We start from the raw sequence: 20,845 nt of genomic DNA, 5'->3' as shown, positions 1-20,845 counted from the left end.
AAAGTACGTCCGTGGAAAGTCAACAATGTCAAGGTTAAAGGTCACCTGAGGGCCTTGGGGAGATTTTTTCCTAAACAGAAAATAGCCAGGTCTAACATCACCCTGTATGGGAGTTAGCGTAGGCAAGACTCATCTCAGACGCTTGTTAAAGATGTAGATTTACCAGTTCACCCCTAGAGATCTTAGAGTTCAGAGCAACTCCTGCATTTTTGTCGGATCCTCCTGTGAATGTGATTAAGGTGATTAAAGTCCACATTGAGAACCACCACACACACACACACACACACACACACACACACACGCCCCCACTTGGTTTTTTCCCCATTTGTAATACTTTTCACTAAATATACTTGCTAAAGTTGAATGGTTGCTAGATACAAGTAGACCTTCACAGAAAATTCTCATGACTTAAGACTTCCCCATTATTCCATTTCCTACCAGTCCTTGAATATTCTCCAAGATAGAAATTTTAAACAGATACCTCTAGAAGTGCTTGAACTCTCAGTTTTAGTTCTTATACTTCCTGGCTCGGGCAAGTTGCTTAACCTAATGAACCTTAATTTTTTTATCTGGCAAATGGAGACAGTGATAACCTACTTCACTGGATGGATGATTGTGAGGATCAATCCAATAATGAAAGCAGAGACACATGGTAAATTTTAGAATGCTCTTCAAATGAAAGATATTGTCCAGAGTCACTCATGTCAGGCTGGCTCCTTGCCACCACAATTTTCCCTCGGATTCCTCTCACGAAAACAGAACGGTCAAATCCACAGCACATGTGGAGTCCTCCTGAGGGCATTGAAGTCTAGGACTTTCCACGTTGACTGGAGCATGATTGCATCTGGCTGAATGCATGTAGCACTTTCAGAAGCTTCCATAGTAATGAGCTATTTTATTTATTTCACTAAAAAATATTTTTTAAAATCTTGCCACTTTTGCACATATCTGGCATGGGTTGATAGTGTTTGAAAAAGACCTCATCGCCAAGCACAAGCATACTAAGGACATTGAAATAATAGTTTGATAGCCTGGATTAAAATAGCCGTGAATACTGTATGTTCTTATCAGGCACAGCCTGCTCTAGAACATAGCTTTATATCCATAGACTTGACAAACTTTCTTTCTAGGTGATCTTGCCAACCCATGCCTGATTAAGTCTTCAGTCAAAGATTCTTTCTTCATCCTGAAAGATTCAAGCCTAGCTCTGGAATTCTTGAGCTCCCTTTTTTCTGGTCATATAGTTCCATGTAACTTAGAAGCTACTATCTTCTCAGGGGAGCCCAGCGTCTTGCTCCTCCTGGGATTGTATTTTTTCTCTTTAATATTGGGCTTACTTTCAAAAGTCAAAACCAAAACATACTGCAAAAAATGTTTAAACAGAAACTTCTCATATATAACATTGTGATCAGTTGAACAGTTTCTTATAATAAGTAATCGAGTTAAATATGATAGTAAAGCACTTTTTTAAAAAGAATTTTTTATAGCAGTTTTAGGTTTACAGCAAAATTGAGTGGGATGTATAGAGATTTCCCATATACTTCCTATCCAAACTTATGAAGAAATCTCTTCCATTATCAACATCTTCCACCAGAGTAGTACATTTGTCACAACTGATGAATCTACATAAACATAACATTGTCTTCCAGAGTCCATAATTTGCTTTAGGGTTCATCCTGGACAGATATACAATAATATGTATCCATCATTATAGAATCATACTATACTAGAGTAGTTTCACTGGCCTGAAAATCCTCTGTGCTCCACCTATTCTTCCTTCCCACCCCCAGTCCCTGTTAACCACTCATCTTTTTACTGTCTCCATAGTTTTGCCTTTTCCAGAATGTCATATGGTTGGTATCAGAAAGTATGTAGCCTTTTCAGATTGACTTCTTTCACTTAGTAATGTACATTTCAGTTTCCTCCATATCTTTTCATGGGTTGGTAGTTTATTTCTTTTTAGCACTGAATAATATTCCATTGTCTGGATGTACCACAGTTTATTGACCCATTAACCTACTGAGGGACATCTTGGTTGCTTCCAATTTTTGGCGATTATAAATAGAGCTGCTATAACATTAGTGTGTAGGCTTTTGTGTGGACATAAGCTTTCATCTCCTTCGGGTAAACACCAAGGAGTGGGATGGTTGGATCGTATATATATTTATATGTTTAGCTTTGAAAGAAGCTGTCAAATTATCTTCCTAAAGTGACTGTACCATTTTATATGCCTGCCAGCAATGAGTGAGAGTTCCTGTTGCTCCAGCATTTGATGTTGTCAGTATTCTAGATTTTGGCCATTCTAACAGGCATGTAGTATATCTCATTGTTTAGTTTTCACTTCCCAGATGACATATGATGTGGAACATCTTTTCATATGGTTATTTGCCATCTATCTATATATATTTTCTGGTGAGATATCCGTTAAGGTCTTTGGCCCATTTAAATTTGTGTTCTTTGATTTCTTGTTGAACTTTAAGAGTTTTGTGTATTTTGTCTAACGGTCCTTTATCAGATGTATCTTTTGCAAATATTTTCTTCCAATCTGTGGTTTGTCTTTTCATTCTCTTGACAGTGTCTTTTGTAGAGCAGAATTTTTTTTATTTTAATGAAGTCAAACTCACCCAACTTTTGAGCAAATTGAAAGAGCTCCTTTGATAATTTCTATTTGAAACAGTGGAATTTAATAATACACCCAGAATCTAAAACTAAATACATAAGCATTTTGAATGTGGAGGTGTTAAGAGCTTTGAATAAGGAATAAAAAAATTAAACATACACATTTCTTAAATATATATATTTCTGTCTTTTAAATCCCATGATGTTGTAGTCATAAAATGAAATGGCTGCATATTTCACCAGTGTGTGAAACATGAATGAATGCTGGGGTACAGAGATGAATTTTAGGCTAAGATAATGTCAAACATTTTCCTTTTTCTATAACGATGATGAATTTTTTAGAACTGACATACAGTATGTTTTATCAAGTTTAGGAATTGAGTTGAGACATTTATTTGAGGATTAGTCCTTTAAAAGAATGACATAATTTCACTTCAATTTTCCTCTACTCATATTATATTTATATACCTTAGGTTAGCAAGCAGCACTATGGGGTAGAATGGGATGAAAATGAGAACTGCAGGCTCATTAAAAATATTTTAGGTTCTATTTTCAAAACTGCTTAATATTTTACTGAGCACTCTGAATATAAATCTAGGGATAAGGAAAGCTGCCAGCATAAACACTTACTACAACTTGGAATGTCAGGTATGCATCAATGATCTCCGTCAAGTCTTTGACGTGAAGTTTCACTATTAATAGAATCTGGTTGACTTCCGATTTAGGATGACATCTGGACTAGCTGTTTGTGTCTCAGACTCTAAATTAAATGCCTAATAAAGAATCAGAAAAATATGAGAACTCGTAATAGCATTGAAAGGAAGAATTCATGGCTGAGCAGGCTCTGCCCTATACAGAGCACCCAGCTGACAGCAGTGGTCACTTGCCAAGCTTTGCCCTCTGGGGCTTGAGTCTTCCCCAAAGGAGTGCCTTTTTCTAAGTCAGAAAAAAAGCATCAATAGAGTAGCTGTAATCCTTTCGACAAGCATCCTAGTGACAGAATTTGACAGGATTTCCAATCATTTCCAGGAACTGTGGGGCTGAAATGGACATAACCTTTGTTGCTTGAGAATGAGGAAATCTGCTGGCCTGAAGAACAGTAAAAAAAAAAAAAATGATCTGCCTCATGGCACCTGCTAGTGAATTGGGCAGTAACCCCACTACTATGTGTGACCTGCACATAGTATTTGACACCTCCTTGCCCCAACGTCCCTCCTTAGTACTTCTCTCTATTATCATTTTTGGAGCTATTGTTTGGAGAATACCAACACGATCCCAATGGAAGTGGATAAATGTGATGCTCTATATTTAAAGATATGTGAAGTTAATAAGGAAAGCGGATGAGCAGACAGAGCTGTGCGTTTGACTATCTCTAAGACTTTGATTTTTCGTATATGGTTCCTATCAAGGAAAAGACCAATGATTGTTTCTGATTAACCAGGAATTCTCCTCTTCATACTAAAATAGCTAGGCAATAAGGGTAAGGGGTCTCACACCAGGTCAATACCTATAGTGACAAAATTAATAAATGTCAGCTTCAGGACCAAGACGTCCGTGTGACCTGTGCATGTCTTCTTGTCTCTCAGCTCCATATCCCGTGCTGAGGAACTAATAGAAATCAGGCAGATAATGAGAAGAACCAAGGAAAATCCATACATCTGCTTAGTAAGGGCTACAGAGTGCCTGGAATGAGAAAATACAGGACAAAGCACCCTTTGGAAAGATTATGTTGCATAAAGGAAGAAAACAGAGTTCTCAAAATGCAGAGAAAATGAAAACTTCAGAAAATGGTTTATCAGAAGCATAAGTAAATGGGAAAAATCTGCTTTGCATTTTCTGTGAAAAAAAAGATGTCATATTAGACAAGATATTAGATTGAGTAAGAAAAGGAAGGACCTGGGGCGCCTGGGTGGCACAGCGGTTGGGCGTCTGCCTTCGGCTCAGGGCGTGATCCCGGCGTTATGGGATCGAGCCCCACATCAGGCTCCTCTGCTATGAGCCTGCTTCTTCCTCTCCCACTCCCCCTGCTTGTGTTCCCTCTCTCGCTGGCTGTCTCTCTCTCTGTTGAATAAATAAATAAACTCTTTAAAAAAAAAAAAAAAGAAAGAAAAGGAAGGACCTAGTTAGGAGGCAGGGAGAAATAAAAATGAAGTTGGATAAGTTAAGGCTATAAGGACATAAAACATACAATGGCAAAATTAAAATATTGTTTGAACATAATCAAGGATGGAATCAATACTGCGGAATATTAAATTAATGATTAGAATAAAAGCCTGAAAAATGCTCTCAAATGTCAATGGAAAGGACAAATAGAAGAAAACCATGAAATGGGATAGTGGAAAGAAAGTGCTCCAACTTCTTCCTGAAGAAGAGATCAGAGTAAATAGAACAGAAATAGCAACCAAAGATATATCAGAAGATATATCCAAAGCAATTGGAGATGAAAAGGACTCAATAAGTTTTAAAATGTATTAGTGAAAAGAGACCAAACACTTTGACATATCCTGATAAAAATTTTGATATGAAATGATTTATCAATTTATTTATTTATTCATTCAGCAAATATTTTGTGAGTGCTTGCTGTGTGCTAAAAGTTAGGGATACAAAGATGACCAAGACACAGTCCTACTTTAAAAGAACTTAGTGTCTGCTGTGGGTAACATACATAGGAGAAGCAGGCAATTATTGCACAATGTGGTATTACAATATTACAATAGGGGTCAGTATAGGGTACTTTGAAAACACACTGGAGTCCAGGCTTGAGAGGGTAAGGAAAGTTTTCCTGTATGTAAGGTATGGAAATAATTCAATAAGAATACAGGAAGAAAATAATAAATTACTTGCAAAGAAAGAAAAATAGACTACCTTCAACATTAAACTTCAGAAACTGATTAGAATAACATCTACAGTTACATGGGAAAGTTTTAACTTACAAAGTCTATACCCACCCAAGTTATTATTCACATAGGAAATGAAAACAAAGATATTCTTTGATCCCTCAAGGTTCAGAAATATACCACCCATTTCCTGAAATAGTTGAAGATACACTTCAGTTACTCAAGAAGGGAATCAAATTTTTTTTTAAAAGAGGAAAGGTAAAATTCTGAGATAAAAGAAATATTTGTAAATGTTGGAAATAACTATTGGATTAAGTGAAAATTTGCAGCAAATATAATGAAGGTATTAAAGGTAATTGTGAAGATATAAGGTACAGGTATAAATAAATAATTTAATAATAATGTATTTTAAAATTCCTGTTCATAGCAACAAAAACTCAAGTGGATGGAAGAGAGGTGGCAGGAAGTGAAAAGTTCTAATTTACTATTTTTCTTATCTTCTACTTGTAGAAATAAAGAAAGGATAGATAGGATGTCATTCTAACTATGATAATTAGACATACATTATTTTAGGTTTTTTTTTATAAAGTGAAGGTAAGTAACTACAATTAAAATTCAAAATTATATGTTTATTTATGTTTATTTTTGACATTCCCCATATAACAAAGATATAAAACTCTTTCTTCCTGACATTTAATCAGTCACCCATGAGGTAACTCATATGAGTACTCCTCTGCAACATTTCTTGCATGCATATACTTTCTGTCCTCATTGTTACACACTGTCTTCAGTGCCATTCTCTGTCCCCCCTTGTTCAAGCCACCATTAATTCTTACGTATCGTACTAGCCTCCTAATGAGTCTCCTCATTTTCTCTCTGGTCAAATTCTAAATGTTATACTCAATGAGCTCCAGTAAAATAAACTCCAAGAAATCTATACTGAAGTACATTATAATCAAACTGTTGAGAGCCACAAATGAAACAATCCTGAAAGTGGTAAGAGCAAGGTGACTCATTATATACAAGAGATCCTCAGTGAGATTAACAACCAATTTTGTTTTGAAATCATGGAGTTCAGGAGTCAGTGGGATGACGTATTTAAAGTGCTAAAAAAGGGGCGCCTGGGTGGCACAGCGGTTAGGCGTCTGCCTTCGGCTCAGGGCATGATCCCGGCATTATGGGATCGAGCCCCACATCAGGCTCCCTCCGCTGTGAGCCTGCTTCTTCCTCTCCCACTCCCCCTGCTTGTGTTCCCTCTCTTGCTGGCTATCTCTATCTCTGTCGAATAAATAAATAAAATCTTAAAAAAAAAAAATAAAGTGCTAAAAAAATAGATGTCAATTATCGATCTGGTAAAACTGTTCTTCAAAAATGAAGGAAAAATTAAGATGCTCTGAGATAATCAAAAGCTGAGGGAGTTCAGTGCCAGTAGACTTACTTATCCTATGAGAAATGATAAAGGGAGTCCTTTAGGCTCAAATAATAGGCTACTAGACAATAATTCAAAGCATTACAAAGAAAAAATTTGACAAAGACAATTACATTAATGAACATGAAAACAAGCCTAATTGTATTTTTGGTTTGTAACTCCTCTTTTTATTTCCTATGATTTAAGAGACAAATGCTTTAAAAATTATAAAACTATATTAATGGGTACATGATGTATAAAGATAAAGTCTGTGATTACAACAACATAAGGGAGGAGCTAAGCTGTATAGGAGTAAAGCTTTTGTATATTATTGTAGCTAAGTCGGTATTAATTCAAATTGGATAGTTATAAATTTACATTGCTAATTGTAATCCCCACAGTAAGTACTAAAACAATATCTAATATATATATATATGTATATAATGAGAAGGGAATAAAATGGTACAAAGCAAAGGATCAATTAAACACAAAAGAAGGCACTAATGTGAGAAATGAGGAACAGAAAAATTGTATAAGGCATACAGAAATCAAATTGCAAAATGGCAGAAGTAAATCCTTCCTTATCAGTAATTTCTTTAAATATAAATGAATTAACCTCTCTAATCAAAAGGCAAAACTTAGCAGAATGGATAATATAACATGATCAAACTATAGTCTTACTACAAGAGACTTACTTTAGACCCAAAAACACAACTAAGTTGAAAGTAAAATGATGGAAAAAAGATTTTCCATGCATACAGTAACTGAAAGAAACATGGGATAGTTATATTAACACAAAATATCTTTTAAGTAAAAAACTGTTATAAGAGACAAAGAAAGACATTATATATTGGCAAAAGAGTCACTAATAAAAAAGATATAACAATTATACACATTTACACATCAAACAATAGATCTCCCAAATATATAAAGCAAATACTGATAGAATTGAAAGGAGAATTAGACAGTACTACAAAAACAGTTGGAGAATTTACTACACCACTTTTAATAATGGGTAGAAAAATAGAAGATCAAGAAAGAGAGAGGACTTGAATGATAGTGTAAATCAACTAGACCTAACAGACATATATAGACCATTCCACGCAACAACAGCAAAATACACATTCTTCTTGAGTAGATATGGAAGCTTCTCCAGGCTAAACAAATGGTAGGCCACTAAAAAGTCTCAATATATATAAAAAGACTTAAGTCATACAAAGTATCTTTTCCAACCAAAATGAAATGAAGCTAGACAGCAATAACAGAAGGAAAACTGGAAAATTCAAATATGTGCAAATTAAGCAACACATTTTTAAACAACTGATCAGAAGAGGAAATCACAAGGGAAATTAGATTTACTTAGAGATTAATGAAAACAAAATTATACCATACCAAACCTTATGGGATGAGTGAAAGCAGTGCTCAGAGAGAAATTAATAGTAATTAACATCTACATTAGAAAATAAGAAAGCTCTGAAATCAATAACCTAAATTTACACTTCAAGGAACTAGAAAAAGAAGAGCAAGCTAAACCCAAAGCTAGCAGAAGGAAGGAAATAATAAAGATTAGAGCAGAGATAAATGAAATAGACCAAAAAAAAAAAAAAAAAAAATCAACGNGAATCAACGAAGTCTAAGTTGGTTCTTTCAGAAAATCTACAAAATTGACAAAACTTTTCTAGACTTATAAGAAAAAAGGAAGAGAATAATAAACAACTAAAATCAGAAATGAAAGTGGGGACATTGTTACCAATCAAACAGAAATAACAGGGATTACAAGAGACTACTATGAATTATAAACCAACAAATAAGATAATCTAAGATGTAGAAATACCTAGAAACACACAATGAAAACTAAATCAGAAGAAACAGACCTATAACAAATAAAGAGATTGAATCAGTAATCAGAAACCTCCCAACAAAGAAAAGTACAGAACCAGATGGCTTCACTGGAGAATTCTACCAGACACTTAAAAAAGAATTAACACCAATCCTTCTCAAACTCAAAAAAATAGAGGTGGAGGGAATACTTCCTAACTCATTTTATGAAGCCAACATTACTGTGATAGCAAAGCCAGACAAAAACTCCAGAAAAAAAGAGAACTAAAAACCAGTATTCTTTATGAATAAAGATTTAAAATTCCACAAAATGCTAGCAAACCAAATCCAACAGCATATTAAATAGATTATGCATCATGCAAGTGTGATTTATCCTTATTTAAAATATATATATATTTCTTTTTTTTTAAGGTTGTATTTTTAAGTAATCTCTACACCCAACATGGGTCCCAAACTCACAACTCCAAGATCAAGAGTTGCATGCTCTACCAAGTAAGCCAGCCAGGTGTGCCATGAGTAAAAATATTTCTATTTGCAGATGACATTATCTTATATATAGAATATCCCAAAGAATCCATAAGGAGCTAGTAGAGCTAATAAATGAGTTTAGCAAAATTGTAGGATACAAGAGCAAAAATCAGTTGTGTTTCTATTCATCATCAATAAACAATCCAAAAAGGAAATTAAGAAAATAATTCCATTTATAATAGCATCCCCAAAATAAGATATCTAAGAATAAATTTAACCAAAGAGATAAAACACTTGCACATTGAAAACTACAAAACATTGCTGAAAGAAATGAAGAAAGATCTAAATAAATGGAAAGACATTGTGAGTTCTTGGATTGAAAGAGCTAATATTGTTAAGATGACAATATTTCTCAAAATCGTCTACAGATTTAAGGTAATCTATATCAAAATTCCAATGCCCCCCCCTTTCTTTTGTCAGATATGTAGAAACTGATCCTTAAATTCAGATGGAACTACAAGGGGCCTGAGTAGCCAAGAGAATACTGAAAAAGAAAAACAAAGTTGGAGGACTCATACTTTCTAATTTCAAAACTTACTACAAAGCTCCAGTAACCAAAACAGTGTGCCACTAGCGTAAGGATAGACATATGATCAATGGACTAGAATTGAGAGTGAAGAATAAACCCATACATATTTGGTGAATTGATTTTTGACATGGGCACCAAGACTATTCAATGGAGAAAGAATAGTCTCTTTAACAAATGATGTTAGGACAACTTACAGCTGTAATCAAAAGAATGAATTGGACACTTTTCCTCACAGTATATATAAAAATTAACTCAAAATAGATCTAAGTGTAACAGCTAAAACTGTAAAACTCTTAGATAAAAACTTAGAGGTAAGTCATTATGACCTCGAAGTTGGCAATAGATTCTTAGATATGCTACCAAATAATGTACAAGAAAAAAATAAATTTGACTTCACAAAAATTAACAAAAAAATTGGACATTGAAAGACATCAAAGATATTATCAAAAGACAATCTACAGAATGGGAGAGGATATTTGTAAATCATATATTTGATAAGACTCTAAGAATCCAGACTATATAACGAACTCATAAAGCTCATCAGCAAAATGACAAACGACCTAACTCAAAAACGGATAAAGGACTTACAGACATTTCTCCAAGGAGACTATACACATAGCCAACAGGCACATGAAAAGATGCTCGACATCATTAGTCATTAGGGAAATGTTAATCAAAATCACAATGAGGTACCACTTCACATAAACTAAGATAGCAATAATAATAATAATAATAATGACAGCAACAATGGAGAATAACAAGAGTTGGCAAGAATGTGGAGAAATCAGAACTCTCATACATTTCTGGTGGGCATGTAAAATGGTTTGACAACTGTGGAAAACTATTTGGTTCTTCCTTAAGACATCAAACAGAATTACCATGTGACGCACTATTCCACTGCTTGGTTTATTCCCAAGAAGAATTGAAAACAGGTATTCAAACAAATACGTATAAATACATGGTCATAGCAAAACTATTTACAAGAGCCATAAAGTGAAAATAGCCCAACTATCCTACTCAACAATAGATGAATGGATAAACAAATTGTTGTATATACATATAACAGAATATTATTTGGCCATGAAAGGAATATATGGATATAGCCTACAACATGGATGAATCTTGAAAATATTATGTTAAGTGAAAGAAACCAGTCAGAAAAAGTCACATATTGTATGATTTCACTTATAGGAAATATCCAGAACAGGTACATCCATAAAGACAAAAGACAGATTGGCAGTTGCCGGGGGTTGAGGGGAGCAAGAAACGCAGAGCACCTGCTTAACGGACACAGGGTTTCCTTTTGGGGTGATACAGGTGTTTTGACACAGTATAGAGGTGGTGGTTGCACAACACTATGAATGGAATAAATGCTACTGAATTGTTCACTTTATCATGTTTAATTTTATTTTATGTGAATTTTACCTCAGTTGTTTAAAAAGGGAAAGAAATAAGAAAATTGGTTAAACTATGGACTGAGTTAGTAAAAACATACTGGTTTTTATTCAATACCGTTTCCTTAATTGTAACACATGTACCATCCTAACATAAGATGTTAATAATAGGGAAAACTATGTGATGAGGTGAGGCAGGGTGGTATATGGAAACTCTCTGTTGTGTTTGCTCAATTTTTCTCTAAATCTAAAACTGTTCTAAACAAACAAAGCCTATTAACTGAAAAAAACATGGTTGTCCTAAATAACTCTTGGATCAAAGAGGAAATAAAGCTACAATAAAAACATAAAATAATGATGACGTGAAAGTGGCCTATCAAAAGTTGTAAGATGTGGTTAAAATGGTGCTCAGAAAATTCTTAGCTTTAAATAAAGAATAAAAGAATAAAGAATAGGGGCGCCTGGGTGGCACAGCGGTTAAGCGTCTGCCTTTGGCTCAGGGCGTGATCCTGGCGTTATGGGATTGAGCCCCACATCAGGCTCTTCCGCTATGAGCCTGCTTCTTCCTCTCCCACTCCCCCTGCTTGTGTTCCCTCTCTCGCTGGCTGTCTCTATCTCTGTTGAATAAATAAATAAAATCTTAAAAAAAAATAAAAGAATAAAGAATAAAAATAAATGAACTAAGCATTTAACTCAAAAATTGAAAAAAGAAAAAGTAAAATACTGTAGTCTAATAAGAGACATTAAGAAAACACTAATAAAGGTAGGGGTGCCTGGGTGGCTCAGTTGGTTAAGCTTCCAACTCTTAATTTTGGCTCAGGTCATGATCTCAGGGTCCAGAGATCAAGCCCCACATCAGGCTCCCCACTCAGTGGGGAGTCTGCTTAAGATTCTCTCTCTCCCTCTCCCTCTGCCCTCTTAAATAAATAAATAAATCTCAAAAAAAAAAAAAGAGAAAATACTGATAGAAATGAAAGCAAAAACTATTTTAAAAAGAGCTAATCATAAAATGATTAATCCAAGGGATAAATTCTTTGACATGTCCAATCAGGAAAAAAAAAGAGAGCAAAAACATTAATGAACAAAACTAGTAGTGAAAAAGGTTGTAGTTATATAGTTTTGGAGATGATAAAAAAGTACAAGAGAATACTGGGTGTGCTAATACCTTTGAAAAATTTGATGAAAAGGATAATTTATAAGCTACCTAAACTGTGTGAAAAAATAACATTAAATCCAACTAGATCAATTACAATAGAAAATATTGGAAAGCTTTGAAAGAATTACTTCGAAAAGTGGGTATCAAGGACAAACAGTGTGAAGATTTGCTCTTTAAACATTTCAAGGAGCAGATAACTCTCATTAAACTTTTTTAGAACATGGAAAACTTCGGTGTTTTTATCAAAAAATAAATACAAATGAATTTCACTTGTAACAATGAAAGCAAAAGTTCTCAACAAATTACAGATTTTTTTAGCATTCATATTCTTAATATAAATTGGTGTAATAGTATTTAATTTGGACCCACATTTTGCATACCATTGTTGGTTATAACAAAACTGTGGCTGGCAGCTAGCACAGTCATCAAAGGGAGAAAGCTTTTTTGCACAAAGCGTAGGAACAGCCGCTTTGTTTGAATATCTGGTTGCTCTGCCTGGATAGGGTTTCCTGGCTGTGCCACATTGTTTTCATTCTTTTCTGTTAATTTGAGTTGTGAACTGAATTGTGAAGCCAAAATAATAGAAAGGAGGCATCTGAGCATGTGGGTTAAAGAGAGAATGAGGAAATGTGTAGGTTTGGTTTGGTTCATTTTGATCAACTAATTTATTATTTTAACTAGAGCAATAACTAAATATACTTTATAATTATAAAGATACCTTTATTATGGAGGCATGATTTTTGATAACACAGAATTTTTAAATAAGGAAATTACTGCATTGTGTAACAGCAGAGCACTATATGCCTTAAAGTAGAAAAAAATCTTACAGTTATCTCTAATAATACCAAAAAGACATTGAATATAGGTTAACATGAAGGCTTGATATACCTTTAGTAAAATAGAGTGAGGAGTAGATTTGGTAGTTATTTGGTTTTTATGATAAATATATTTATCTCAAACCAACAGCCATCATCATTCTTAATGTTAACCACTAGGGAAATTCCCACTGAGATCAGAACAAGACAAGGTTAGCTGCTATGTCCTCTGTTATTAAACATTGTTCTAGAAGTTTTGGTGAGAAGAAAAAAAAAGAGGAGAAAAAATTACATTTTTCTGAACTAGGCATCACATGTGAATTACCTAAAGTAATTTGGAGCAAATAGAGGATCAATATAATAGCTGGATACAAGATAAAAACATGAAATCAAGAACTTTTCTAAATGCTAGCAGTAATTTGTTAGAAAAAACAGTGGAAAGAATGTCCATATCCAAATAGCATCCCAACCCTATACACAAAGAAGATGAAATATATTGGAATATATTTTATAATAAATAAAGAACCTATGGTGTTTCCTGGAGCCTTAATACATGGAGAGAAAAAATGTGTGCAGACAGGAAGTTTCTCTACCATAAGCATGATCATTTCCCTCTAATTAGTGCGTAAGTTCCATGAAATTCCAACCAGGACTTTTGGGGCAGAATTTAACAAATTGTTCCAATATTTTCCATTGGCCATCTTTTTCATTGTCTGGATGTTGCTTTGGGGCCCTAACTAGCTGCTTGCAGGAACCTCAGTCAGGTCGGACCTAGTATACAGCCCCATGTCCCCCACTGCATGGAAGTAACTAATGTGTGCACCTGTGCATGGGTGGAAGTGCATCCTGGAAGGAATGAGAAGAATGGGGTGGGAGATCGAGCAGAAGCGAAACCTTGGAATGACTTCTAAGCTTCTATGAATGACTTGCCTGCTCTGCGACCTTGGCCAAGTCATCTTCCTTTTCCCCCCATCACTCTGCACTTTGGAAAAGACATCTCAAAATATAATTTCAATATTGTAAGAGGGCAGAGCAGTGGTAACAGAGAGTCATTAAAAAAAAAAAAGGAGTAATATGAATTCAGGTGTGAGCCCTGGCTCCACCACTTACATAGCTGGAAGATCCTGTGACTGTTTTTCTCCAGCAGACATTCAGTAAACAGCAGCTCTTAGTGTTGGTAATGATTTTGCTGTTTAATCTTTTCAAACTATCAACTTTTCTTAGGATTATTCCTAAGAAAATACTACATAATCTTCAATATTCATTTTTGATTTTGACAATAAAGGCCAGTTGGTACCAATAAGACTGGATTACTACTATGGTGAAAGCTTAAATGTTCTAAGATAGGAAATGTAATGTTGTCTATAAGGTTAATGTTTTACTGTAAAAAATACTCATTTACATGTATTTCTTAAGAGGTGAAAAAGTACTAACCTTGAGTTAATTTTTGAAGGGACTGAATCAGGCCAGAATTGATCTTTAAAAATTTGGTCCCCCAAAAGTACAAATATATATAGGATTAGTTTATCGTTCAACCTAGTAAGTGATACACAACTTAATTATGCCAAATACATATCTTTTAAGTATTACATTATGTTATAAAAACCACTCATTGGAGAAGGCTTATATATTCCAGATATAAACTTAAAAATATCATTTCAAGGAGAGACACAAATTGGATCTTAAAAGTTGAGAAGACCGTAAAAAGATCACAGTATTTAAAAATTTTCTTTAGTCTTGGTTAGGGACCCCATCTTTTAAAGGCCAAATTTCCAATCATGACAATAAATACAAAGACATTATTGAATCATGTCATACATTACTCACTTTGCAGAAGAAGAGTAGAACAAATCTGCAACGCTTCAGTCTAAGACATCCAGGCCACCTTGCTAGGTTGAGAATTGGTAGGAACAACTAAAGTTTTGGTTACCTCTTCTCCAGCTTGTAAGTCCTCCTTCATAGACTGGCACTCTTGAAAGACGTGGCCAGTTGCAGAGTCTGGAAGCTTTATCTGCAGGCTCTAGCAATGCTGCCCAAACGGTCCTGAGCTCTCTCTTGTGTTGAACTGGGAACTTCCACTGAGAAATCCCCTAAATTGAAGACTTCCTTATTTGTAGCTTTCAACAGCCAATCGTGGCAAGATATTGAAATGAAGCAAAGACTACCAGAAAATGTTCTGTAAACCACCCGTGACTACAGCTCTGACTTCCTTTTGAATCAAAGATACTTTTCTTGACTAGCTAGGGCATTTTAACAAAAGTCCAGAAATTGTAAACAAAAAAATATTTTTGGATTAAGCACATTTTCATGTAAGAAAATGTTAAAGACTGTTTGAAAAAATGGCTTTTTTTTCCAGCTTTTATTAGGCACTTTTTTTTTTTTTTTTTTTTTTTTTTTTTTTTTTTACTTAGGCAGTATATTTATAAACGGCAGGCAAAGACTAGATTTGAGCGTGGTTGCCTTTGCTTCAAGGCCTACGGAGGTCACTATGATGAAGCCTAGGAATAATGAAGTTTGTGCTGGATACCAGAGCATGGTCTCAGAGACTGAGAAGAAAGATGAACCAAAAAAGGCTCTTAAGACAGGTTTCTCCTTGGGAGCTAAGGTGCTCTGTTCATATGAATGAGTGCGTGCATGTTCCAGCACACTGGGGAAATGCTTCACAAATGCATATATTCTTCTTGGGCTACTTGGAGCAAAACACCAAGTTTACATGCCAATGGAAGGCAGCATATGCGCGATGGCCATTTTTCTTTGTTATAAAATTTTAGAGCTGAAAATGTCCTGAGACACCATATGTTCCATTTCCTTTTTATTACAGATGAGGAAACGGGAGAGGGTAAATGCTCAAAGTCATAGAGAAAGTTAGAAGCAGCTGAGTCTTTTGAATCCCAGTGTGTTTCTTTTTTTACTGTACCATACTCTTAGCACACCAAGTTACTGAACAGGAAAATGACTGTAACAACAACAACAACAAAAGATGGAGAGGCTCTGTTCAATGCCTGCATGTTGCAGATGAGTTTGAGACTAACCCTGAAGTTCCACTGTTAGAAGGACTAGAATTTAGAGCTTCTGATTCTCAGTCTGGTTTCTTTTCTACTTTGACACACTGCCCTCTCTTAAATTAGATGTTAAGTAAGCCTGAGATATGTCTACTCATGACGAAATTATTCCATGAAAAGGAAATATGTTTTAATGCATCTAAAATGATGAATAAGCTTGTAATGAAAAACATTCCATTTGCTCATCGAACATAAAGTGAACTATTAATTTCTTTCAGCACTTGTGTTTTACAACTCTCTCACAGATAGCCAACATTATACTTTCTTGATGCAATGGAAAAATAAAACCTATCTAATACTGTAAATACAGCAAATTAAAACAAAAAGTGGAAGGAAAATTTTCTTCTTAAGAATTTATATTTTTGCATGAGCAGAATTTTAAAAACACTGCTTTTGTGTGTGTGTGTGTGTGTGCTGATGTCTTCGCTGGGAAATGCCCCTTTGGTCTCTCCATTCTGTGCCCTTTCCCTCTTCTGTTTGCTTTGGCCTGTGAGCTTGGCAGATACCCAAGCTCTGGCAGAACTGGCTAGTCCTGGGAATTTGGTCTTGACCTGGTGGGCCGCTGGTTGTAGGAGGGTCTTGAGGCAAGACAGAGAAGCTGTAGTTAAGAGATGTTTTTTTGAGGAAATTCTGTCCGAGTGCATGGAATTTAAAACCTGTACCACCAAGCAGTTCTGGCTCTCGGCAAAACATGTGAGACAAATGGAAGTTTGTATCTTTGTTGTCTCTGGCAGTTCCTTTTCCTATTCCCTCCCCCTCCTTTTTTCCTCTCAGAGTCATAAACCACATGACCATGCAGATAGAGATATGGAGATTACTGCAGGGGAGGAAAAAGGAAACTGGCACCAAGCCAGGATGGCAAAGGTTAGGGTACAATGACCAGGGCAGGAGGATTTGGGAGGGCGCTCCGAGGCCAAGTTAGAGAATGAGAGGCAAAAGTCAGATGCCCGTTTAGGCAGAGGTGAATGGCCAAGGAGTTCCTAATCAAATAATGAAGATATCACCACCTGCAAGGTTCCCAGGGCAGATGCGGGTGAAAGGCCTCCCCTAAGAAGAATCCCAGGAAAGCAGAGTCTTCCCTGGAAACAGTAGTGGGCAAGGCCAGGGCTCTTCACTGCTGACTGGGATTCAGGGATAGGCTCTCTCTTCCATGAGGGGAGGCAGATACCTGCAACTCTGAAGCTAGAAGCTAGTTCAGCAGCTGGGCTGCCTGGGATAGGTGTCCGATCGAGGAACTTGGTTCAGTTGATCACATGGGAAACTTCAGGGTGGATTCTTGCTCCAAGCATGGTATTTGTGGAAGCCGCAGAAATTTCTAGCCTCTGCTTGCTGGTGGGCTGATGCCCTAGGATTTTATAGGCCCAGGGCCAAAGCAGGGCAGGAACCTGCAGGGACAATGGATACTCTTTTTCTGCTAACACCCCAATCTCTACACAGTGCGCTGGAGGGAGTAGTTAGTATCACTAATTTGCAACTTAATATAAATTTACGCCAAAGTACTGCTTCTCTGTTGGGGATATTTGCATTTTATATCTTAGAGAGTTGTAGAGTTAAAGGTGTCCCCATTTAATGGAATTTCTGGCCATAATGGATGGGGAAAGGAGGAGATGTGGTCTAAGTAGGAAGAGGCAGGGAAAGGGAAATAGCCTTACTCTTTACCGTTCTTATACTTCAGCTGTAACCTCAGTTAATGACTGGCCTTATATTAATAGGGATGTGTAGTTAGCGTGCTTGCTCTATTATTTATTCAATAAAAATTTATTATCTATTATGTGTTAGGATCTGTGCTGGGTATGGGGATTATTAAAAAGGTCTTTTCTTGCCCTTGAGGAGCTCATGATCTTAATGAAGAGACAGGTAGGCAAACAACATTTTCCTGTGCCCACTGCCAAAGGCAAGAGCAGAGCTACAAGGTGCTTGTGGGCAGAGAGTCAGTCCCCAGAGCTTGAGTAGCTCAGGAAGAGATGCCTAGATATCCAGGGACTGAACAAGCAGAAGGACCAAGTGTTAAAAATGTATTTTAGGCCTTTCCACTTTGATTACTTCTGGGCTAAACTTGTGACTTTTTGCTTGTTTCCAAAGCTTTATAAGGAAAATTTCTCAAAAAAAATCTTAATTTGCTTTTTAACGTTGTAGAGGGTTATTTATAGTCTTGATGATAGACACTGTTTTAGTGTTCCTGGTATTTTTCCTTAAAAAATAAATGTGTGAGGTACACAGATAGACTGAGCAGTTGAGAAGTACCTCAGACCTGTTATTTTTGAGAACAGGAATAAAAGTTGGGCTGTGGCTTCCAGTACTCTGTCCTCTTCATCTTATGACGCCTACGTATTTTTGATTATCAAAGTAAAGAGGACACGGTGACATATGATAAAAAGAAGATGGATAGAACTAAAATCCAAAAATATCTTGACAAATTCAAGTTATAGGCCAATGCCAAGATAAACTTTAATAGTAGTTTTAAAGTTGTTTAATTACTAATGCCATTCCTACCACCATCCTAGAAACAAACAAACAACCAGGAAAAAGTGGCCTAAGCCCAGAAAGGAGATGATGACATTGAACTTAGTAGAAGTCACACAAACACAACTGAAGAGTTTTATTTGAGGGAGTAATCTAGGGATGCTAAAAAGCTCCAAAATGAAAAGGACCTTAATCCTAAGGTCCTCGAGAATAAGGGGAATGCTAGTCTTGCTCTCAGACCTAACTTTCTGGGTACTGCTCTTTAAGACGACCATAGACGAACTAGCTGTAAAATACTCATCCATATTACAAGTATACGGTCGCAGGAATGGAGAATGTTTAGCTTAAAGACAATGAAAAGGAAATGACAGTGTTCGAGTAGCAAATTCTTCTCTATGGCTCCCACGTAGACCTCGAACTAGTTAAGTAGGAACTATAAGAAAAACAAGTTTTGGCTCACTATAGAAGGATCAATATTCCAATAGTAAGAAGATGAGATAGATCACCTTGGGAGGAAGTGAGTTCCCAATTACTGGGAAAAATCAAGCCGAAGTTGAATGACCACTGCTTGGGAATCCTGCAAGAGCATTAACATCTCAGATGAGATAATAATGGCTAGTGCCTATGTAGTATTTACTGTGGGCCTGGAACAATTCTAAGTACTTTACGTGTATTATTTCATTTAATTCTTTTTTTTTTTTTAAAGATTTTATTTATTTATTCGACAGAGATAGAAACAGCCAGCGAGAGAGGGAACACAAGCAGGGGGAGTGGGAGAGGAAGAAGCAGCCTCCTAGTGGAGGAGCCTGATGTGGGGCTCGATCCCATAACGCCAGGATCACGCCCTGAGCCGAAGGCAGACGTTTAACCGCCGTGCCACCTAGGCACCCCTATTTCATTTAATTCTTATAAGTACCCTATGAGGAGGACGCTCTTTTATACATACGAAGACAGAGGCATCAAGAAGTTAATTAATTTAACCAAGTGCGCGTAGCTTAGTAAATGGAAATGCAGGCATCTGTCTCCAAAGTCCATGCTTTTAACAACTTTACTGTAGTGCAGCCAGGATGCCCGTTATAGGGCACTTTATTTATTTATTTATTTATTTNNAAAGATTTTATTTATTTATTCGACAGAGATAGAGACAGCCAGCGAGAGAGGGAACACAAGCAGGGGGAGTGGGAGAGGAAGAAGCAGGCTCATAGCGGAGGAGCCTGATATGGGGCTCGATCCCAGAACGCCGGGATCACGCCCTGAGCCGAAGGCAGATGCTTAACCGCTGTGCCACCCAGGTGCCCCTAGGGCACTTTATTTAATACAGATCCTCTCATTCGCTGATAATATGGAATTTTTAGATGCGGTAAAAAGAAGTTCAGATGTTTTCCCTACCGATTTTTATTTCTTCTTATGCCCAATTTTGCAAGCTTCCAGACTAAAAAGAAGCTAGTGGGAATATATACCTCCAATCCTTCTCAACATGCACCAATTTGGCTTGAGGATAGGATTTTAGGAACGGGGTAATCAGAGACAACAAGACGATGGGAAAGGAAAAGGAGGGCGATGCGAGGGGGGCTCTTGCTGAGAAGTGGAGGAGCGAATTAGACTTGATGCCTTTTCTTAAATGCCAATTTAGGAAAATAGGGCAGACTTGGAGCAGATTGAATGTCATTAGTTAAGGAAGATGATGGTGCACATTTTGTTTGTGAAGATTTACTTATCCTTTAATTCTTTCCCTTTCTAATCTGTTATGTACAGTTGAGTGAGTTGCACACAGGAACAAACCCCATGGTACTTTCTACAGGGTATAAGGTGAACTATCTAATTCTCCACTAAAAATCTCTGTAAGCTGACACAATTTCGTCAGGGAATAAAGGTGCCTCACCATAGAAAGGTCTGTTTCAGGTGTTACGTATTCAACTTTTACTTTTAGTGGCCAAGGTAACAATACATTTAGTTTATTGCTCAATGGCCCTTTTATTTTGATCTATGTACTGGGATTCCTCCTGTCCAAGGTTAATGAGAACCACCCACCAAAAGAATGAGTCTCACAAGCATTTTCTTTCTGTAAACTGAAAAACCCAGAAAAATGGTTTAGATATTGGAATAAAGAAAATAAAAATTACTTGGCTCCTTCACAGAGATCCAGAATTTATAAATGGCAGAAAACAAATTTGCATTACTGGAAACGTATTTCT

At 36.2% G+C, this 20,845-nt stretch overlaps 1 protein-coding gene across 2 annotated transcripts in view; it reads right to left on the bottom strand.

Moving 5' to 3' along the window:
- Positions 1–15,192, bottom strand: part of TANK (TRAF family member associated NFKB activator) — a 91,419-nt gene extending 76,227 nt beyond the window's left edge. Inside the window, exon 1 of one of the 2 annotated variants that reach the window (XM_019805128.2) lies at positions 15,056–15,192. The gene's annotated coding sequence lies outside the window, so the exon portion shown is untranslated. Of the gene's footprint in view, positions 1–14,952 lie in introns of both variants that reach the window. The other variant, XM_019805126.2, reaches the window with a different exon arrangement.
- Between the last annotated feature and the right edge of the window lie 5,653 nt (positions 15,193–20,845).

Source organism: Ailuropoda melanoleuca, chromosome 2, assembly GCF_002007445.2.
Source record: "Ailuropoda melanoleuca isolate Jingjing chromosome 2, ASM200744v2, whole genome shotgun sequence".
NCBI lineage: Eukaryota > Metazoa > Chordata > Mammalia > Carnivora > Ursidae > Ailuropoda > Ailuropoda melanoleuca.
This window is presented reverse-complemented; position numbering and strand designations above follow the sequence as displayed.